This window comes from Caloenas nicobarica, chromosome 8 (genome assembly GCF_036013445.1).
Source record: "Caloenas nicobarica isolate bCalNic1 chromosome 8, bCalNic1.hap1, whole genome shotgun sequence".
Taxonomy (NCBI): domain Eukaryota; kingdom Metazoa; phylum Chordata; class Aves; order Columbiformes; family Columbidae; genus Caloenas; species Caloenas nicobarica.
The window spans coordinates 11,969,512-11,983,637 of NC_088252.1; the positions used below are offsets into that span (position 1 = coordinate 11,969,512).

At 39.3% G+C, this 14,126-nt stretch overlaps 1 long non-coding RNA gene across 1 annotated transcript; it reads right to left on the reverse strand.

The window, feature by feature from the left end:
• Nucleotides 1–3,081: 3,081 nt before the first annotated feature.
• On the reverse strand, nucleotides 3,082–9,759 carry LOC135991713 (uncharacterized). The gene is made up of 3 exons (XR_010606541.1): nucleotides 9,683–9,759; nucleotides 8,549–8,661; nucleotides 3,082–3,140 (listed from the first exon to the last, which is right to left on the reverse strand). It is a non-coding gene; the product is annotated as an uncharacterized LOC135991713 (long non-coding RNA).
• Between the last annotated feature and the right edge of the window lie 4,367 nt (nucleotides 9,760–14,126).

The following is a 14,126-nucleotide window of genomic DNA, read 5'->3' on the forward strand; positions in this document are numbered from 1 at the left end:
AAAGCTGATTTTGACACAGCTTCAGCAAAGTAACACCAACATGTCTGAAATTTCAAGACTGTATGCCAAGGCAGAACTTACCAGTAAACTCTGGAGCAAATCAGAAAGCATTTGAGATCTCAAAATTTTTAAAGAGATCTTGAGCCTGTCACAACTCAAAAATGGGTTGGACTCAAATCCCATATTGGCTTCAGTGTGCTAGTCCCAGTGGAAAGCAGGTGCTTTTGACAAGCTTTTTTGGTTATTAAAAATAGCTCTCCATTACGTTATAAAATCTACATAATTTTTAATTTTTCCCTTGACTGTAGTTAAATTTTAAAGAGACAAATATATCAAACCCAGAATTTATAAAGACAGGTCTCATAAAACCTTCCTATCCTGGATTCTTTCAGATACAGCTATTTTTAAAAGACATAATTTTTTCCTTTCTCTTTTGATATTAAGCAAAGTCAACTTTCATGGATTCCTGCATAGATAAAACATGCAGGATTTTGTATACTTTTTGCCAATCAGTTTACAATCAAAGCCTTTCAGCCAGTCTCAAGAATGGTTGCAAACGTCATCTCCCATAAAAGCAAGGGCACACCAGAGAAATGGATTTTTACTAGGAATAACAAAATGAAATAAGAAGTAGGAATAGATAGAAAAATATATACGAATACATCAGGAGTAGCAAAACTGACTAAGCAAATACTGTACTGAGAATACCCTTCTAAGCTCCAGGTCAATGGAAAATTTTGATTTACAACTGTATCATGTGCAACAGAGCTGCTACAATTCCAGACATGACAACTGGGTGATATATGTCATTTCCCATGTTCTTATATGTTCTAGTATTTCAGTTATTAAATGACAAGCTGAGAAACAGTAACATAGAGACAAGTGATAATAAAGCTGGTGAAAGGATGGTCAAAATTTGTCAAAGTGTAATGGAAACTATGGGACAAACAAAACATGAGCTGCATTGATGCTTGGAAAAAAACCACCACAAACCACTTGAGAATTTGAACCAAGGACAAAATGAAACACTAGACACATTCATGAGGCGAGATGGCTTATATTTGGATGATCCTTGATAGAAAAGCTTCAGTGAAAGGGAAAGGCCAGCTGAAAGCGCAGCAGTCTAATGCTTCATCATTCCCTCTCCCTCTTCAGAACCTACAGGAACAAACTCCATACAGGGGAGAAACAATCTCAGCATTGCTGCTTCATGGTAGCTCTCCTTGCCGAAGAACAAGGGGAAACAGCAGCAAAGTTTCCATGGAGTTTATCAGGAAAAGGAACTTACCCTGATGACTTAATCCCCTTTTATCCTGTTGATCTGGTGCTTTGCACCTGCACTGTGCAGTCCAGTCCCTGGGTGACAAACTGTTCCCATGGCTTTCCTGCTGCCACCGCCCTCCTCACTGCACTTGTTTTATCAGAGTGTTTCATTCACAGAAATGAGGGAAGGTGACTTCTCTCATAAATTTGCAGCTGGCTTTATCAGCTTGTGCTGGTTTTCCTCTGTGGGGCTGGGCAGGTTTTGGATGCTGAGGAATCTACCCTGCTCTGTCTTTCCCACCCATGACTGACATTAACTCTATTAACAAACTTCAGGTAGATTATGAGAAGTGTAGAATCTGCCTCTCAGAGCCTCAGCCTTTAAGCCACTTAAAAGACATGAGCTGTTCTCAGATGATGCTACCAAATTTGGGAGTCTGATTCCAGTACTGAATGCAAAGCTGATAAGCCCAATATTCAGTCCATCTCTTCCCCTTTCCTTTCCAATCATCTCGACACGTAACCTTTATTTTTTCCTAACTTCAAATGCTGCAATAACACTTCAAGCTAAACTACCCAAACACTGTAAGGTGAAGAATCAGCTGTATGTTCTATGAGGCATCCTACAGTAACAAAATTCAATGGCAAAATGGAAGAAGAAATTTTGATGGAAATCTAGTTTGCTTTCTCTGATAAGTCCTCAAAAACAGCAACAGGGGAAAAAAGTTAAAAAAAAAAAAAAGAAAGAAAAAAAGGAATTATCTTGAGATGACATCTAAAAACTAAAGTAGAATCTAAAAAGATAGCAGGTAACATACATCAGCCACAAACCACAGTACTGGCTGGAGTTTAAACTTATTTAAACTAGGTATTCTGTCTCATCTCCAAATGTAGGGCCTATGGGCCCATATATTTTTGAGCTAACTTTGTCCCATGAAACCATTCCCACCCCAGGTCAGAGACAGGCATTATGGTTGAGCCATGTTTCTAACAACACTGTTTGGTTTGGCAAGTTTTATTGTGGTTATCTTGGCAAACAGATAGTTTAGCCTATACTATTTATTTGGTCCCAGTACATTCCAAATTATTTTGATGTAACTTCAAGGGTGATGTGAAGGGAAAGTCATAGCCAGTAAATCACCTGGCAAGTCCCATAAAGGACAGGTCTCAATGGCCTCACCCTGACAAAGAAACAACACTGGGATGCTGATCTGTTACAAATAGGAAATGCTTACAATAAAAGCAGGTTTTCTTTTTATTGCAAAAAAGCAAGGAAATATATACAGCACAAAGAATAGTAATATGACCCTACATCAATGCTCACCATAGAACAGAAGGGTCATAACTCTTAATAGCAGTCAGCACTTAAGTTCACGAAGTTATTGAGGCGGTTCTCACAGCATTCCTCTCTCCTCTTTTTAAAAATTGCTATTTATGTGCATGCACAAATATGTGCACAGACACACACTTTTAAGAATGTAGACTATTAACTTAAAGGCAGGAGTTCACACCAAGCAGGAGGAGAGAGTTCCTTCTTTATCAGCACTATCTCCTTTCAACAGAACAAACCAGAAAAAGCACTGCAAATCATAATATAATAAAAAGAAGACAGATTTAAATCCCCAAATGATGCATGGTAGTTCACACAAACACGATTTGTTTGGTTGGTTGGTTTAGGTCTGTTGCTCTTTAATGCTGCTGTAAGAATCACAATATTTTTCCTGAAAATACAAATTTTTTGCAAGTAATTCACAATATCCAGTAATGATATAAATCACTTTTTATAGTCCTGAATACCTGAAGAAGTTAGTTTCAGAAGCACAGACGTAGCAGCAAATGGCTGGGTTCTCAGAAATGCACCATAACCTCAGAGCGCGCTGTAAAAGAAAGCATCTGTCATTGCCTTGCACTTGTGGAAATCAGGCCGATTCTAAAGGCTGGAAATAAAAAATAAAGATACTTTCTATGTCTGTCACATTAAAGTAATTCCTAATTAGTTTATACAAATCTCACCACTTCAAAAAACAATAAATAGAAAATTCATAGTGTTTAGTTCTGATTTGTATCCACATAGGTTTTCCCACAAATGTTCAGATGCACCTCTCCAGCTTTTAAGCTGTCCTCAATAAGAAATGCAGACACGAAATACCTGCTTTTCATCATCCTCCAACCCAAATGGTGACTATTCAGGAGTTAAGAATAGCAGCAGCAAGCTGATAGAAAATGAGAAAAAGGAGAGCATTTGAAAATTAATGCTCAGATTCACGGTATTATCAGAATAGGCTGACTGACAGCTATGATAATCTTACATACATCTATAGAAAATTTCATTATTTCATTTCTTTCATTGTACACTGTATAAGTAGGAAGAGGAATTAATATGCAATGACTACAGTTAAATGTAAACATTTGGCCTCTTGATTTCATAGACATTCTTCAGAGATATCATCTAAATGGGTAGCCAGATTTATCTGTTTTTGTCTTTTCCAGAATAGATATCCCTCAAATCAAAGAGCAATAGAAGAGGACTATCTAATTTACCAAGCAGTCTGCTATAGAAGCAAGACTCATACACTGACCTCTTTAGCACTGATAGGGATCCAGGATGGCGATCACCTGCAGGGAAATAACTCTAAACTTACCTTGGTTCAAAGAAACTGCTGAACTGTATCCTACCTCACAGAAACAGGACTATTACTGAAACTGAATCCTGGGTGAATATTCAACATACTCTGAAACACAAATAACTAAACATTTCCTCCAACGGATATTAACCTTTAAATACATTCCATAGACATGTGCACCACAACTACAACATAAAGCAAACCATAACTTGAGCCCCATAAAACACTATCACTTCATGTAATCCAGTAATTAATAAATGCCTACTAACAGCTAAAGCTGTTGTGGGATAAAAACATAACTGAGTTTTCGAGGACACTTTGTGACTTTTGGTGAGCTTGCGGTCACTGCTGTTGGAGCATTTGTTGGTTTTACACACAGAAATTCATATACACACACACTTTATTAGACCCAGTCACTCTCTGATGCTTTCCCCATTTTCTCTTTCCTTATCTTCTACAGTTCCGCCTAATTCCCTTTTTCCTTCCTTCTTTTTATTTTCTTTTCAATAACCTTAGGGTTTTTTAGGTCCTTAAAGAAAGAAGAAAATAAATACAAATAATTTACATTAACCTCTGCACAGAGAAACAACGTTGCTATGGATGCTGTCGTTTCCTTCTAGCAAGTCACTTTCTTTCAACAAGCTGCACTTCACCAAAGGACTGAAAAAACGCATCTTAAAAACTAATTAATTAGCTTCCAACAAATTATTTTTTTCTTTCTGTACTCTTAAAGCTTTTATCTACGTTTTCCTCTTTAACAATAAAATTGTTTAAAGTCAAATTGCATTTCTGTAGGCATGGATTTGCCAAATCTTTCGACACAGCCCATGCCGGATGCAGCAGCCGATAGGATGGATCCTGCCTGGGAAGCTGCCACGGGCTCCAGACAGCGTTTGAAGCAGTTATGCAATGGATGCCACAATGCCCAGGCAGCCAAATTATCCCGTCTTTACAACTGAGCTTTTTGGTAGATGGCTAATTCACACAGATCTGTGCTGGTGTCTGTATATAGAAACTGCATAACTCGCTAGACAAGGCGCAATTGACTATGTGCTCAGAAGTTACTATATACCGACCACAGAAGTGGCCATTGGGAGTAGTTCAAAATGTTTTACAAGAACGCTTTGATGCTATCCAGAGCAGTCCTACAGGCCAGTAGCTAAACTATAATTATGTTAGCTGGATCGGAAAGTCAGGGTTGCGTTGCAAGAATTCCCTTCTCAGTTCACCCGTTCCAGACCTTGATCAAGGCCAATGTACTTTTGGGAAAGTTCAGTTGAGTGAAAATGTAAGCCTACAGCTGAAAACCTCTTGGTTCAGTTTTTATTTTAAAATCTAGGTCACGTCACTCTAGGAGCTGTGGCAGATGTTCCACACAGGTGCAGAGGACGAGGGGGATACTCTATACACAAGAAGGTACAAACAAAGAAATGTTTACAAAAATCTAACTGTACCTGTTAAAAAAATATTAACGTCAATTCATTATAAGCTTTGTCTCTGGCCTGGCTACCATCTGTGACAGGGATTTTGTTATGCAGTGAAACAAGAGCAAAATAGAGATTTAAACACTGCCTGGAGCACACAAGCCCTATGTTTATTCCCAGAAACATATTCATGAATTATAAAACTGAAAGAGGACCACTTTGACGGTGAGGGCTGCAGGAATTTACTTAGTCATGACATGTTCTGCCTGCCACTGCAACCAAGGCAGGCATTCAGGAGCTTGCAGACAAATTCCCATTTGTTTTACTCAAGTATGTTACCACCGTACACCTGAACACCCATCCTAAACTCCATGCGTCAGGGAGGAGTGATTAATTGCACTCAGGTGGCATCATACAAGAGCCGGGCTGGCTGCAGCCACTGCTGGGGCAGCAGACCCATCACAGCACCCTTGCGACACCCGTGGCCCACGGGGAGGGCCACCGATCGGTGACAGACAGCAGTGACCACCAGCTGAGCCCTCCCATGGCGTGGTGCACCTTGCTCCTGAGGTCACTTCTGCTGAGAGAAGATCAGATAAGGCCATCAGCGGAGGATCATCCCTGTGGTGTGAGCGGGGTTTAAGTTCAGCATCCATGCTCCACTCTGATCATACCACTTCTACGGGCAAAGATCACAACTGTGCATTTTGTCAGGCTTTTTCCAGTCTTTGTTGGTTATGGTTTTTAACCCACTGCTTCCCTGCATAGACACACGTCTCAGCTTGAGCCTAAGGACTGGCTTTCAGCTCCTTCAAATTTTGCTGGCGTGAGGAAGAGTTGCCTCCATTCTCTGCTCTCTAAACTGGTTCTAAACCAGGGCATCGACTGTAAACAATAATTATAATCTGGAATGTCTTTATTTGCTGTGTGCCTCATGATGTTGGTTTATGGAAGTGTGTGCACAGCATACTCCCACACCAACCCAGGTACAGTTCCCATTATCATACAAAAAAAGCCGGCAGGGAAGCATGATTTTTTTCCCCTCATCCCCTAACAAAGAATCTTTATGTCACTGGACTCCCATTAAGTAGCCTCATTTTAAGCCTCACTATTTAAACAAAACACAAACACAAACCAAAACTCTAATATCTTATGGACTGCTTCATATTGCAGAGAATTATCTTCAGCTAATTCGGTTCCCTTTCAGAAATGAACATGTTCTTTTTCCTGTCTTAGGAAGTCAAGATACCCTATTGTGTTTGTGTATTTCAGTTCACTCTGCCAATTTTGGCAGTGACAAAGTTGGAGAAGTAATTTAAAATTATGATCATATGGAAGTGTTATACTTTACTGCAGCAAAATGAGCACTCCTGTTTTAACTCTCCTGACCTTTCATTTCCTGTGAAGGGGCACAGGAGGCAAAACTTGTTTCTGAAGGCATGGCCTTAAAAGTTCTCACTGTTTTGGTTTTGAATTATTTTCCTTCATAACAAATGAAAATGCATACAGTGTTACACTTAGAGAGACTGCAACACTGTGATAGCACCAAACAGCTACACTGAAGGTAGAATTAGACTAGACCACTAAGGCTGTTAAATCAAAGAAAGTCAAACAAAATTTATCTTTGTCAACCTTAAAAAACAATAGAGAAGAAACCAAGGAATGCAAATGATAGGCATGAGAAATCTGACTCTTGTTTGCTGGGTAAAGTTTGCTTTGAAAAAGAATATGCAGAAATACTGAAAACAACAAAATATGCAAAGATGACAAAGGGAGAATTTGAGCACATTGGACTTGTCATTTATTTCCTTTGAGTTTCATTTATTGTTTCCTTCTCATTACAGCTATTGAAATACTTTTTAGGGAAGTATTATAACATAATGACAGTTACTATGTGAATTGCAAGTCGTTCATGGCTTAACTCCTCTTTTTAAGAATTGGCCCTGTTTTCAGACTAAGCATGTACTTCCTGTGTTTTCCCAAAATAACTTCTGGCGAACAATGGAGCTAGAAAAGCTGCTGATTGCTGGAAAGTGACACTTGAAGTGTCTACACAAAGATCAAATAGGAATTTATTATTTGAATAAATATAAATATAAATTCAAACAGGTGAATATTATTATTTGAATGTCTATAATGATGTGATCAATCATTGATTCTTCACTGACAAGCTTCTCAAAGTGGTTTCTGCTCTGCGCCCACACAAATGTAATAAGCAGCAAAAAACACCAACCAACCAACAAAAACCCCCAAACAAGCAAACAAACAAAACATACCCCAAAAAGCCATTAAATTCTTAAGATATGTTGATCACAGTTGTCCTTAAAAGATCTAATCTATTCGGCACCGACTTATATTACTGTTACATTATGACAAATATCCTGTTAAGAAAATGGACTGACAAACCCACATCACTGTTACGACAATGTTATTTGCTTTGCAAGGATATGCAATTATTTTACAGTGATGGACGTTTCATTAGGAAACAATTTCACTGCACTGCCAGCTAGCAAGGTGTGTAACACATACACTGTGTGACAGAGACTCTTTTTGGATCCCATCAAAAAGAAAGCAGCATGTTCCATGAGCCATTAGTTTTCTAGTTTCTTGCTTCTTTTCTTCTAAAGCCAGAATAAGTTTAATAGGTTGCTATGTCTCACGCTGGAAGGGTCTGCCTTTTGAGTAGTGTTGTTACCTGCACAATCATGTTCTAAATTGTATTTATTAAATGATTAAAAAAAAAAAAGAGTTCACTTTTTATTTTGGAGGTCTTATTTCAAGGGAAATCACTCCACACATCTAGTCAGGAATAAAATTTCTGAACCAGGTAAAAACCACACAGATGGAGCCTTTTAAAACCAAAATAATTCTATAATGTGGAAAAACAGTCTTATTTCCTCAAAAAATTTATGTCCCTCTATTCACAGTAAAATTGGAGAGGCTGCAGTTTCAGGATCCACTGCTTTCAGTGGCAATTTCAAGTTAAGGATTTCACACTTTCTCCTTTTCTTGGGTCACTTAAGTCCAAGTCAATCCAGTGACACTGCTCACAGTATGTCTCCAAAAAGTTTTCCTGGCATGTTGTGGTACTGCAGTAGCAGCAGGTGTGCAGAGGGCAAGGTTTCATTAAGCCAAGGCTGTCCCCAAGGTCAGCATACAGCAGCCAAAGAACATTCAGGTGCTAGAAGTGCTTCACAGAAAGAAAAAAACAGTTTCAGGAACGCATGAATAGCTCACCAGTAAGGTGAAGAGACGAGGAGCTCGGCAATAAGAAACTCCCTCCTTGAGATGTCCATGGGAAGAGGTATTAAGAGGAGGAAGACGACTTGCTCACTGTGACCAAGAGGCTTCTGTTTGGACAGGGCACAAAGTCAAGACATTAGTGGAGAAGAGCATCATATCTTCAAGGAAACTAGCTCTCACCATGAAACTACTGGAAAAACAACCACAGACACCTCAAAGCACATATATACTTGTACAGAGCCGTTCTTAATTTAAGGACATAGTTGCTTTAAGCTTCTGTATTTAGTTTATAGGCTTTGTGTAGTAAAGATCACTTTAATGAATTTTCAGCAGGTACTGCACTGGTCTTCCTGAATAGCAGTGGTTTCCTGAGTCAGGGTCAAATGTGGTTTCCATTAATAGATTACAAAGAAGGGGTTTTGGGAACTGAAGACCTGGCTTAAAACACTTATTTTCTGGTGAGAACCCCTTGACTGTGTAAAAGTTATAACGAAACTCAAGAGTGGAAGTGACTGCTGGACTAAACACAGAATGAAACCTTCCAGCAACCAAGTTTTCTGAGTGAGCACGATGATATTAAGAAGAACAGAGGAAGCATTGAAGTGGACGCTGAAATCCAGAAAGATAAGAAGGGCTGGATAGCACTACTCTTCTGCGATAACAAAGTTTACGTAGTTTCTTTCCAAGCATTTTTATGTTGCCCAACACTGCAGGAGTCGAGTACTTCTTATTCTTTACGTACTCCTCCATACAACTTGGTGAAGAAGGTAAAAATAATTTTCATTTTGCATACGCAAAACTAAGGCAATAATATTAAAACATTCGTCCACATTCATACAATGTTTCGGAACAGGTAAGAACAAACAGCTCACTCATGTCTCTGGTAGCTCTAATTTTAAAAATAACACAGCAGGCAGAAGTCTCTTGATCTTTCACATACATGTGTCATGTTCAGACCCTTCTCCTTATCTTTCACCTCAGATGACAACCCTCAGGATCAGCCACATGACTGGGAAACTGGTGAGGAGCCAACAGACTGCCAGGCCACTTCACACGCGAAAACCTGACAAGGAAGAAGCCCGGGCAAATTGTTTCCTGGCAGATTTAGGAAAGAGAAGTTCAGATTACCTTTTCCTGTGGGATCCCGCTGAGATGGCACTGACCGGGTGGTTGAAGGAGATGGACTGCATGACTAAGGGACGCTGGCAAGAACTCCAGCAGCAGGCTGCATTACGGCAGTCACGGATGCACTGTGAAGAAGCCGAAGTTAATGTCAAACAGGCCAGTGATAAAGGCACAGTGACAGTACAAGCAAGATGACTCTGCCATGTAGCTGAGGAAAGCCAGATATTGTGGTAAAACAGCTGGTGAGGCAGCACAGCAACACCTTCCTCCTCTGAGGAGGCAAAAGCATGCAGACAGTGCATGGGGGCCTTCAGGCTGCTCTGGAGAAAACATAATTAATTCTAGTTACCGAAACCACAGGAGTATCTAGAAGTTGTTAAGAGGACAACCTTTTTTTTCTGAAGTTAGTCACAGTTGTATTTAAAGGACAAACACTTTTTGGCCCTTCACGGGCTCAATCCACATTTTGCGTTGAGACTGTGACCACAGCAACTGGACACTCACCTTACTTCCATGAACCCTTCAAAAACAAAAGCCAACGACTTCTTGTTGGTTTCAGAAGATACGGCCTAAGAAAAACAGAACAATGGCAAGTTTGCCTTGCACTCACCTCAGCTGACTGAGAATCAGGATGTCTGAGAAATTTTGTTGCTGTTCTCAAACTCCTGCCTTAATCAATTTCCAAACAGCAGTTTAAAGAAAAATGAAATGCTGTTCTAAATTCACCAGCTGAAGGTGAAACAGTAAATTGATACACGGTTATAACTATCATTTCTTCTTTCAGTTAATGTTCAAAAAGCAGAAAAACAGAGCACTACCGCTACGGTGAGGAAACCTAACAGGGCAGTACCACTGTCCACAATAAACTGAGGAGAAAATTCCTCACATTTCAACTTTACTGTATTTTATTGACAATAAATAATTCATGGCATAACTGACATTGTATTCAGTCTAATTAATAACCCGTTATTAAAAGAAAAACCCCCAAACAGGAGAGTGAGACGCGGAGGTCTCCCTTCCCAGCTGAGCAGGAGGGCCCCTCAGCTTCCCCACCCCCAGACTTTCGGCTCCACCTCCACACCTGGAGGGTTCAACCATGACATCAAACAGCCAAATCGTGCCACACGGATTGTGAAATTTAAAAATAGAAGCATAAAAGCAAGGCAGAGATTGTGACTGATGCATACAATATACTGCAATGCCACAAGCCTTTGGATATTCAGACAGGAACAGAGCTGTAAGGCAGAACTTTTCAAAAAGTACTGGAAAAAAACATCAAAGACATTATCTGGTATTTTTAATTTTTTATCAATTCTGTGGCAGCATTGTTGCTTTAATGATTTTTCCTTGCAACACTCTACTGTATAAAAATATGGCAGGCAAGTTCTCCAGTCAGGTCTATTTCCTCTAAATAATCAGTGCTTCAATTTCTACAAGTAGAAGGATCCTTGCAGCCAGAGGGATACCCACCCAACAGAGCCTTGCTCTAGGTTGTGCAGCATTAGGGGCATTCCCCAGCAGTCACTTTTCCATGACCCTTGGGTAATGCAAAGTACCAATTTTCAAACCATCTACCAATTCAGATCAGGAGTTGAGAACAGCACAGAACCTTTTACGGAAAACATCTCGCCAGGGAGCTTTGCGAGGCGCAAGGTGTTCGAGTTCCCCCTCCCTCCCAGAGGCCTTGTACCCAGCTTTACTCTGTCTCACAGTACAGAGGAGAGTTCTTGGGTTTTTTCTGTAACATCTGAGCCTGCCCATTGCAGGCATACACTCACATTTGATTATCTCATTGCTGATAGTCCAAATGTAGAATATAAAACTCCACCCTGACAGAATTTTTATACAGAAGTTAGAATAACACCTGTTTTCTCAAGTAGTCGTTGATTAGCCTCCACCTTTTGCTCTTATATATAAATGTTCTTTCAAAACATATATTTGGAAAGAAGCCAGTATGACAGATCACGGTCCTCCCCATCTCAGATTCCTCATTTCGCTTTTGAGAATAGTATCACCTTAGAGGTACAAAGACAAAAAAAAGAAAGAGCTCTTCTACAAACCGAAAGTCCTGAATTTTCTTCTACTCTTTTCCATTCTCTATCCTACAGCCTGAAGAATTTCACACAGACATCCGACAAGTTCACAAACAACTTATTTATGGTATCTTCAAAGTCACAGCTTAATGAAATTACTAATAAGCAGGTAAACACAAGGTGAACTGGACAAGGGTGAATACTGTCACTTTACACCAGTGAACTAGCCTCAAGGCTTGCAAGCTGAAAACAAAAAACCGAAATAACGAAAAACCAAACATCGGCTGCACCCAAAGATGGGTTGGAGGTCACACAAGAGATGGTAAAAGATTCACCCTAACTTCATTATTTTCAGTATCGCTTCTTTAAACTATGCTATCTTTTGTGAATTAAGCTGCAGAATGAAGCACTCAAACATCTATCCAAATTGATTCAATTAACAGTTGACACGCTGTACTTAAGCTGCTACCAAGTACTAGTTTCAGCTATTCATTTCAAAAGCAAACGGGAAGGCTGCTCATATTGCTGCATTAATCTGTTGCTGCAGAGTCACTTTATGTAGCTGAAATATGGCACACACTAAGTTGATAGGACCCATTTAAGCACATACTACTCATTATACAGCCCTTGAGTGTAATAGAGGGCATGGATAATAGCTCCAGCCAAAAGTCAGCTGGGAGCAAGATGGACACGGATCCTCAGTTCTTAAATATGCCGAAAGTACAGCTACAGCACTAGAAAATGCGTATAAACAGGGCCTGAATTTCCTTCTTGCTTTCTGAATGTGTACTTTTGCTGGGAAACAAACAACACTATAGGAGACATATAACATTTTACATACTACTTAAAGAGGTTAATATCAAAGACTAGAAGGATGAAAATTTAAATATTTAGAGTTCCACAACATACATGTCAACTCAGCATCAAATTGAGCTTGAACACAGCAATACTTGCAAAAACCCAAGTGTAAAGTCTTGCTTGTGCTCCTGGAAATTGCCTCAAATGGTTTTTCCAACCCCTTTCATTTTCAACCAATAGCACTAATAAATGCATTCAGTATAGAGTTTTTGAAAACTGAAGCTGTCCCAGTAATGGAGCCAGAAAATAACTCAATAACCAGAAACTTGCACTTGAAAAAAATTCAAAGGAAAATAAACTCTTGAGCATCTGAGTTTTACAAGCTGATATAGGACTGATCCCATTTGCTCATTCTCAAATTTAAAGAAATGACAATGTGTTCTGTGGCAGACAGAACAAAAGAATTCATAAAAGGATAACATAGGATAGTACCATATTTTTGAGGCATTCATGCTTTAATTTAAAAGTGGTTGTTTCATAATAGTCTATTTATTAAAGTTTGCAATTTAGAAGAATAAAAATCTCTGCAATAAAAAAATAAAGAGTTTCAGGTTTGGTTATGAATGCATTTTGCTTCAAAAGCCTTTTCAAAACATTTTCTAAACAGGCATGTTTGATTTCACTAGGAAAAAGATAATGATTAACATAAAAACAATGCACATTAGCATCATTAGCAAGCTGTTTGTCTGGCCATACATTACGATTAACATGAATGGAAACCCACCAGATCAGCACTATCCTCCCCCCGCCATTCCCTTCCACAGTGACCATCACCAATTCCTACAGCTTCTTAAAATTCGTATTTTATGAATAAAATTTCTTCACAGAGGTATCACTGTGAAATACTTGTACAGGATTAAATGTATTCACTATGGCCTTTTAAAACTTAACAGTAGCTTCCAGTACCTACAAACCTATTATTTCGGTAATTGCTAGAGCATTGAAATTATCTGAAACAATACAAAGCACAATGCCCATAAAATACTATTCTATCCAAGGCATTTTAACTTCAACACCAGCTAATATTTAGCAATGAAATCAACACAGTGAGCATTTATGTTAATTCATTAAACAGGAGAAGGCTGTGGGCAAAGGGGTTTGGGGTGAGTTTTTATGGTTTTACTTCAGATCATATGCCAAGTTTTCATTGCAATTAAACCCCATTAAAAAAAAAAAAAGGATCTTAAGATAAAATGGGTAACTTATGAATTTAAATACTGATCTGATGCATGTGAGTCTCTTTTTAAAGCAAGCACTGTCTTCTTAGATATTAATGGTTCTCTGGAAGAATACACACCAACGCTCATCAAGAGCAACAGGATCAACCTGCCCTTTCCGACATAAAAACGAAGCAAAGCCTCGCGTCTTTTACTGACTGGTATCAGCCTCTTTGGGAGGAGACCGTTCTGTCAGCACAGGGCAGGGTTTCCAAAGGCAGCACCTGGGCAGCCGCGGGTCCCTCTTGGGCTGCAGCCTCACCTTGCAACACCCTCGCATCTGCCAGCACCACTACTCAAGCAATTATTCCCAGTGATCTGGAATGATTTAAGTGTTCT